This window comes from Poecile atricapillus, chromosome Z, assembly GCF_030490865.1.
Source record: "Poecile atricapillus isolate bPoeAtr1 chromosome Z, bPoeAtr1.hap1, whole genome shotgun sequence".
NCBI lineage: Eukaryota > Metazoa > Chordata > Aves > Passeriformes > Paridae > Poecile > Poecile atricapillus.
In genome coordinates, this window is record NC_081289.1 from 143,537,960 (window position 1) to 143,547,179 (window position 9,220).

General features: G+C 48.8%; 1 protein-coding gene across 8 annotated transcripts in view; it reads right to left on the reverse strand.

The window, feature by feature from the left end:
- The window catches only part of LOC131592608 (zinc finger protein 532-like), a 33,307-nt gene extending 32,665 nt beyond the window's left edge, over positions 1-642 (reverse strand). For 4 of the 8 annotated variants that reach the window (XM_058864216.1, XM_058864214.1, XM_058864213.1 and 1 more), the window contains exon 1: positions 51-642. The gene's annotated coding sequence lies outside the window, so the exon portion shown is untranslated. The remainder of the gene's footprint in view (positions 1-50) is intronic. The other 4 variants (XM_058864219.1, XM_058864220.1, XM_058864221.1 and 1 more) reach the window with 2 other exon arrangements.
- Positions 643-9,220: the final 8,578 nt, after the last annotated feature.

A 9,220-nucleotide genomic window follows, 5' to 3' on the forward strand; every position in this document is an offset into this window, starting at 1 on the left:
CAGGCACCCAGACCGAGACAGCAGCCACCCCGCTCCTCTTGGCTACTCACCCTTGCTCTGGGAACACCAGTAACCACCTCCGCCTACGCGCTGAAACCCCCTCCTCTCGGAGACTGCGGGAGATGCTGCTCTGCAGGGCTCCCTCCGGGCGGGTGGGCGACCCCGGCAAGCCCCTCTGCCCCTGGCTGCACCTGCAACTGAACAGAGGTCTCGGGCACAACCCTGCACCCCTCCCTGCGGAGACACCTTCTTCGCATCCCTCATCCCCACCCCGTTCTGGGGAGAACCACCATGTTCTTCCGCTGCCTCGGCCCGTCTTCCCCAAACAGGCTGCTGCGGCCGCAACCGCGGCCGGCCCACCCTCGGCCCCTCGGTCCGGGGGCCGCTCCCTCCTCCGGGCTGCCGCGGCCCCGGGCACCTCCCCGCGGGTCTGCGCGCTCCCAGCCCGAACTGGCCTTGTCCGAGCGGGCCTTGCGAACCCTGGAGATGGCCGGGGAGGAGAGGCCGTGGCTCCTTTGGCGGCGGGGAGAACGATCCGCCCCCGGCCGGCCGGCCCGGAGCCGCCAGCCCGGGCAGTCCCTGCACGGGTACCCGCGGGGCCCCGGCCGCCGCCGGGCCGGGAGGAAGCGACCCCATAGCATGCAACCTCCGGTCCCCATGCGACACACCTGCTGCGGCCGGAGCCGGCGGGCTCGGGCAGGGCTACGGCCCGCGGCGCGGCCCGGCCCCGCGTCGGAGGAACATAATGGCAGGAGGCTGCGGGGCTGGGCGGTGGGGGTGGGGGTGCTCGGCGGCACAGATGGGGAGACGCTCCCGTGTGATTCCGTGTGGAACGGCTCCCTGGAGAGTGCCGGGGGCGGGGAGGCTGCGGGGCCGCGGAGCGCCCCGGGGCCGGGTCGCGGCCTCCCGCAGCCCGGACAGGTCGCTGGGGGAGGCGGGGGGGGCAGAACCGCGCCGGCCGCCGGGGCCGATCTCCCCACGCCGAAGCCGGCGGCGCCCGGTGGTGTGGGAGACGCTGCCCGGGGCCCGCCGGGCTCTCCCCGTGCCCGAGCGCCTCAGGCCTCGAAGGGCAGGCAGGGGCAGAGCCCGCGGCCGCTGCTCCGGTTCCAGGCCAACAAAGGACGGGAGGAGCCACACGCTGCCAGCTCTGGCGGTTCAGCCCCTCCGCCGGCGCTGCGGCCCGTGTGCCTGGGCCCGGCCGAGGTCACCCCCCGTAGGTGCTGGGGCGCGTCCGGGAACTGTGTCCCGGAGGGATGCTGCCTTTCCTTGCACATCCCGTTAGCCGGGCACTGTCGGGCCCGCCTGCACAGCGCCTGCGGCCCGTGCGCTGCCTCTGACCAGCCGCCTTTGTTGGCTGCGCAGCGTCCCGGCGGCATCGCCATTGCTAGGAACGGCAGGACGAGATCCCGCCCTCTCTCTCGTAGCACCGTGCAGCACCATTTTCAGAATGTAAAGTTTCGCACGCGAATCGCTTTATTGAATCATACTAATGGTTTAAATATATAACATCCGTTTCAAATTTATACTATGAGCATCCAGTATAATAAATATTCTAGATACAATAATGCTGGCGTATTAACGTCCCTTACGAGCCTTTTAGGAAGTCAGCAGAGTCCCAAAGGTGTTCTGCACAAGCACAGCTCCTTCTGCCCCAAAAGCAGTGGCCGCAGGTATCGGTAGGGCAAGAAGTTACCCATGGGGCCATATCCTGGCTGCTCCAATCCAGCCTCCCGGTAAAAATTCTAACTTATTCCAGTTAACCAAAACGGCAGCAGAACACAGGTTCTACTGATTGTCAGCAGTGGCAATCAGTGAGTCTGACAAGTTTCTAGAATTTGAATATAATAAATCGATTTTAGGATTTATATAAAAGTGGATTTGTGCACTGGGTTTAATGTTCAAGAAGGGCCATGCAATTCATCTTGCACAAGCCTTGGGTTTATCCTGCAAGTGACTTGTAGAATCAGGCCGTGATAATTACAACACCCTATTTCTTCCCAATTCACCAGTAAACCGATTTGTTTAAAGAAGTGAAAATTACACTCTCTTGTATTGAATTTCTGTGGTCAGCTTGCATAGTAGCATAAATAACATGGCAGCTGCTACTACTACTCTGGTATTAATACCTGAAATATTAATTGATTTCACAGTTCATACAAGGCACGAAGGTTGTTGTGTGTGCTGCCTTTCACACAAATCTACTTGTTCTCCTTCCAGCTCGGTGTCCTTGACATCTCCATGGGAGAAAATGTCACCCTAAGTATTTGTCTTCAAAAATATAAAATTAAGAGAATTTAAAGTATATTTTACAAGCTGTGCCAGGCTGATAGCATTTCTGCAGTGCTTTTTTAATTCAAGCACACAAAGTAACAGATGCAGTGCCATGAGTGTCCCTGCAGTCACTTGTGCATTGGGAGGAGTTTTTGGCATGTTGACCTTGTCTTGGTTCTGCAGTTTTTTTACCAGAGGTCCTGTTCACTCCCCCAGACACTGTGCCAGATAATTTGAGCCTGTGGTGGAAGAAATTCTCCTTGTTTGTCTTGTTTTATCCCTTGGCTTTGCAGCAGTAAGGTTCAAAGTTCCCAACCTTGCTGTCCTCACATGGACAATCTCCATCACCAGTGGATGCTTCCAGCTGGACTCCAGCTCTGAGATGGGATCTCTTGGTCACCTGTGCTGATACCTGCAGAGTCCCATAACTTGTACTTTTTTCTCTGGGAACCAGGTAAATCTTGAGCCGCTCCTTTTCTTTTCCTGAAGAAATACCTCCAGTGCAGCCTGCTGTTCCTTCTGAGCAGTCAGCAAGGAGTGCTGCCAACTCAGAACACTTTGATGTTACAGTGAATGCTGAACTTGAGTGCAATAATAATAACTTCTAAATTATTTAACTTCTAAGGATTTTAAGGTTCTTGAAATTCAGAACGGTAAACAGTGGTGTATTCATTTAATGCCTTCTATACAGGGATCAATTTTAACTGCATCAAACAGAGCTTCTGCACATTAAAGATGTGCTGGGCCTGAAGAGGATTTTGCAGGTGGACTGACACAATAAAAACTGAAGTCAGTTTACATTTGATTTTTTTAATGTCAGAATAAATACTGCCTTTTTTGTTCTTCCTGCTTTTGGGGAGGACAATAACGAAACATTTCCTTTCTAGCTAGCAAAACATGCTTAACTTAAGCAAGAAGGGTAAAATACAGATTCCATATTTCCAATCCTAAACTTATTTTCAGAGTAATAGCTTTACAACTGTTGGCAAAAGCTTAATAGTGTCTGTTAATTCCATTGCTTTTTTCACCATAAAATTTCTTGTAACGTGATCAACGAGAGCAGAGCAGAAGCTTGTATTTCTTGTTTTAGAATACTTGCATTTTTTTTTAATCACTGTTTAGAATGCAGTGGTACTTTCTTTTAACCATGTATATTTAAGCATTCAATATTTTAAAACCAGCTTACAATTAAACTTCCCCTTTTCAGATGCTCCTGTCACTAATCTCCAGGTATTTTTTGGGAAAAAAGATTCATTTTCCTTTCCTGTTGTTAAAATATGTCTTCTGTTACATTTTGGACTAAAACCCCCAGGGTTGCTTTTTAAAATTATGAGATTTATTAAAAGAAGGTGGTATCATAGGAGATAAGATGAAGGACTTTAGTAGGGAGAAATCTACAAACACTGCCCAGAGCTGTGGAACATCTCCACAACTGACAGTTTCCCCCAGATTTAAAGAATGTGTTCACGGAAGTTGGCAACTTGTGTTATCCATCTGCAAGGAGAGAATCTTCAGCTACGGAGTGAACATTTGCAATGCCCAAGTAGCCTGAAGAGTGAGAAACCCTAATGACTCTCAGGATGTTGAATACTGTCAAAGCCCAAATACTGCAATGTCTTGAACAACAAGAGACTCCCATTTTTAGTCATCTGTAAAAGAGATGCTGATTCAGATATAATACAAAGCCAAGAGGATTTGTCAGGGCTTAATTACACCTTTTTTCTGACTGTTAACAAACCAGAGCAAACTAAGCATTATCCAAAGAAATCAGAGTTGGCCAGTGAGGATCATGGGCTTCAAACAGCTCTTTTTGTGTGGAGTTACAGTCAATATCTCAGTTTTTCCACATGTATACATGGGCGGTATAAGGTAACACTGTGCTTTGCCAAGCTGAGAGATCACAGCTTCTCTGAGCAGGCAAGAGCAGAGCACACACATCTCGGGCACTCACCTGCATATGAACTATGAGGTATGAAGTGTATTCCCAGTGGGGAAAAAAGGGCTTTGCTTAAAATCTGCGCATATATGAGACTCAGTGTTGCACACGCAGCAGGCCTGGTACGCAGGCCATATGCCTGCAGCACTTGCTGGCTCATCCTCAAGCTGCCAAGCAGTGACACTGGTGCTCAAGGCAGACAGCTGAAGGCACTGTCACAGGGTTACATTGGTTGGCAAAAGCATGCCTTCAAGCCCGAGCATTTCTAGATATGAAATAAGAAAAATGAAATAGAAAAAACTGTATGATTGTCAAAAGCTGGAAAGGCATTTCTTCTGCACAGGAGTACTGTTTTTGGAGAAATTGACTCCTCCCAGAGGTGGGGCAGCCACAGCTCCTCTGGGTGATCTGTCAGTGCCTCACTCCCCCCACGGGAAAAGAATTCCTCCCTTATTTCCAATTTAATCCTACCCTTTGTCAATTTAAAACTGTCATCCTTGCCTTGCCACAGGCTCTGGTGAAAAAATATGTACCCTAATACTTTATGTCTGTATACTCGATTTTTAGAGCATGTAACACCCTGAGGCTCCCTGAGCACTGGTCACTCAGTGCTGCGAGTGCAGCACACCAGTACTTTAGTCAGACCAGCAGCTCAGGGTGTGCAGGCAGAGCTGCTGAGGGACAGCACACACCTGATCACTGCCATCTGCCCAGCAGCACAAGGAGCACAGCCTCAGGCCAGACATCCCAAACTCAGTCCCCCAGCTGCTTACACAACACAACACAACCACAGGCATATTGCAGAATGTGAGGCTTATGGATTTTTGGATTTTCCGTGACACTGTGCTCTTTTCCTCTTATGAACACCTTCGGAGTGCTGGGCCAAAACCCCTCAGTCAGTTCCTCATCAGGAATTAGCCACCTGCATGATTAACATCAGTACACAGTGCTCAGCAGCCTGGCACACTGAAGAATGCCTGTTTTGTTCCCTTAACATGCCATATGTATGGGGCTTTTTCCTTCCTCCTCCTGATATTTATTCAAGTATACAAGGATTATTTTTGAATTATTCATCATACAATATCTGATTAGACTGTGGCGGTGCCGGTTCCCACTGCTTAATGAATGAGCCATTAGGCTTTTGCAGATGGTGCCATCAACAGCTCCTGTGCTGTGTGTTCTGTGCATTTACGCAGCAAAAGGAGAGTGCTGAACCTGAACACGGGGTGGGAGATGACTAATATCCATTCAGTGATCCTGCAAACCACACAAAGAGAGCAAGTGTTGCTGCAAAACTTATTTGTTCTACATGTTATCTAATATAATTTTCTTTGAAAATCTTGGTATAGCTGAGTATGTATCCCACCAAACTACTCAATACATCACTTCAAGCAGTTTAGTAGAGGACAGAAACTGCCAGCAGTTTATGTATATGTGGTCCTGCAAGGTGTGACAACTGCTGCCATGACTTATGGGTGTGAGCAGGGGCAGACACCATCTGGGTGCTGCAGGCACTTTTTTCTTGGAAGAGGAGACCAAGAAGCGAGAGAAGACACTGTATTCTAGAACCCAAGTGGGTGGAGAACAGACCAGGCACAGGTGCACCCTTGCTTTGGGAGGGCCTTAGGAAGTGGGAGACACTGCGTAACTCCGGGTGTCAATGAGCTTGAGAAATCCATCCCAAATCCCAGCACAAGCACACAGCTCAGCAGGGTTCCTGCTGGTCCCCCGGGGCTGGTACCTGGGTGCTGGAGGTGATGCCGTGTGATACCAGGGGCACTGCCCCTGTGCAGGAACGGGCACACAGGCACTTAGAACCAACAGTGGCTGTGCTTGCACTTCTGCCTTTCCACAACCTCTGGAAAATGGAATAAGCACATAATAAAAGAAGGAGGAACCCAAGAGTGATTTTTCTGCCACTTTTCCTACTTCAGAAAATTCTGTCCTCACAGATGAGGGTGGCTCATCTCAGCAGCTCAGCCTGGCTGTGGTTGCTGATTCCAAGCTGCCTGTGATGATCTCCCTACAATGGAAGCAAAGTTAAAATCAAGGTGCCTTGCTGGTTTGTGGCCAGCATGCCCAGGGAGTCTTTCAAGCACTCATACTTTCCATGCTGGTCCTTGGCATCTCCTGCTGGAAAAAGGACATCTGAATCATCCCCACCTACCAAAGATGAGTCAGGATTATACAAATTCCATTTAGTTTGTGTAACAACACTACTTCCAGTGTTGCAAACTTTTCCTGTCTGCTGCCATAAAAGTCTACTGAATAAATTTCTGTACACATAGTGATCAGCAAGAGATGCCCCCAGAGGGGCCCGGTGGCTGGCATGTCCTGGTTTTTGGTCCCTCCCTAGGATAGACAGGGGTTGTCATCACCATTTAAATTTCTTTCAGATTGCAAATACTGCTGCCTCTGCAGTGATTCTCCCACCAGACAGGATTTAATAACAGCTGGCTACTGGCTGCAGCTCAAACAACAGCTTGTTGGCAGCTTCCCTCTCCTGACAACCTGACCCCCAAGGTCTACTGCAGGCCAAGGTACATGTCCTGTCCTTGCCAGTTCACTTAATCTTTACTGGGCTTTGGCATTACCCATGCTCCAAAGATGACTTTGCCTGTGTTAGCATGGCAAGAGGGAGGGAAGCTGCTGCACTCCCCACTTAGTGAATGCTCTGCTACTCCACAGAAGTGTTAAAAGCACCCAACAACCTACACCACCAAAAATATTTTAGAGTGCACCTGAGTTAGGCAAACACTTGTGCTGGCATAGCACACCACCCTGTGGCATGCCCACTGCTCCTCGGATGTGCCAGCACTAGGGACAACCCTCTCCCTCACAAAGGGAGAGAGGAGACCAGGATAATCTCCTGGGTACAGAGGATGGGAGAGGCACCACAGCAGCATCCAGCCTCGAGGGTTTCACTACTCAGCAGCAGCCCATGCTTAGTTCCATCAGATTAGCAGTCTCAGATGGCTTTCCCCACTGAAGTACAAAAGTGCAAGTGGGCAAGCTCCTGACTTGTTTCATGTGAAAGAAGAGCTACAGCAGAGTTATGTGCCTGGAAGGGACCCCCAATGACAGAGTACTGCTCCCTGTGGGGTACACATTCCCCCAGCTGCTCTGCTCGAGTGTGGGTTTCCCATGCAGTGTGGTGGCCACCATGGGCCAGTGGCAAGGCAGCTGCTGCTGTCACTAGTGACAGTGCTGGGGGCCATCTGCACCCGCTTGGCCAAATTATAGGCTCACATTGTCTGGGGGTGGGGGGGCTCATCCTCCCTTCCAACCCCAAGGATCGTTTCTCTTTGTCCCTTCACCTCCCAAACTTCTGCTTCAGAAGTTAGGCTCCCATGCAGCCACTGTGCAAGAACTGGCTTGGCTTCAGATCAGTCAAAAATCTCCATCTTGTACTGCACGGGTGCAAATAATAATGCAGGCTGAAAAAGCAACTGCTGAGCATCATCCCTCTGCTCATGAGGTTTTTTTATTACTTCTTAGAGCTGTCCAAAAATGTCCGTCTTACATAACTAAACCCACTCTAGTTTGCGATACATCAGAATTCTAATTATACCTTTTGTACCTTATATATACACCACAGTTTGAACATCCTAGAGCTGGCAGGCAGATGGAGTTTAACAGGAACTATTCCATCAACAGATGCTACTACTGAGTTCTCTGCTCAGTCTGGAAATGAACTGATGGACAAGGTAAGAAAACATGTTTTCTTACAGAGGCACCATCTGCCACCTTGAGAAGCTGCTGTCACCAATGACTCAGGATCACTTGTATAAGGAAAAACATTATTAATACCATTCTCAAGACAGCCCTATTATTAACTATATATTAACTGTATTGTAACTATTGACTAGCATCAAGACTACAGCAATAAGAAAATACTGTAACTAATTAGTCTAAAAGGAAAATAACTGTAAACAAAATTAGAGGAGAAAGGGCAGTTATTTCTCTTGGGAACCTTTAGATAACAAACCTGGGTTTAATCCATCTTTGCTATCATATTCTATTAAGAATTGTTGCATGACATGAGACAGAGCTTTTCCAGCTGTGGAAACTTACAGTCTCCACAAAACAACAACAAAGAAAGGTTTTTATTTATCAGATCTTAAAAAGAAAAGAAGGGATTATTGGATTGCCAGCAGCAGAGATGAGGACTTCCCATGGATTGTTTTATAGAACAGGATGATGGAAGGTGTTAAGGTGTCCCAGCACATGCAAGGTACTAAGGGCACATGGCTCTTCTTGTCAGACCAGAAAAGGAAAAAAGATGCTGATGGCAAGGCAACACCAGAGTAGGGGGTAAAGCACCTCATTCCAAGTAAAACTCACTCCAGCTGGCAAGTGGCTTGCTCCTGTGTATCCCACCACAGGAAAGCACGTTGTACTCATGTTAAAACCTGGATTATCCCAGTGCAGACAGCAAGAGAAAAACTAGCAGGGAGGTTCTGCAGTGGTAATGAGTCCCACCTCTGACTTGTGTGCTGGGATGCAGTGAAGTGCAAGCAGCTGCAGTCCTCTACATGCCAGCATGGGTAAATGGCTTGTCATGAAGCACAGCTACTTTCTGATTCAAATGAACCCACTGTTTCCACTAAAATACGAGCTGGTAATCCAATGGGTGTTTCAAAATCGTGTTTTCTTGCAGCTGCAACACTGAACCAGAGTCTGCAGCAGTTTTCTGCATATCCCTAAGGCAGGCATGAAACAAAGCCTACAAAGCTATGATAATCAGCAAACCAGTATTTTATAGTGATTCTGTAGCTTCCTAAAAGACTGTTATGCTTCTTACAGACAAAAAAATACTGGATTTGGTATGTTATGAATATCTCAAAGCAGTCCTGAAAAATTTCTGGACCAATCCCGATCCTGGCGGGGCAGATCTCCTGCATGCTACTGGCATTCAGCAGAAGAGGAAAGAGAGGAAAAGAGCTGGCAGGCACTGACAGGATGTGAACAGAGAAGACTCCTAGCACCACTTTAAACACCTACAGCTCTGAT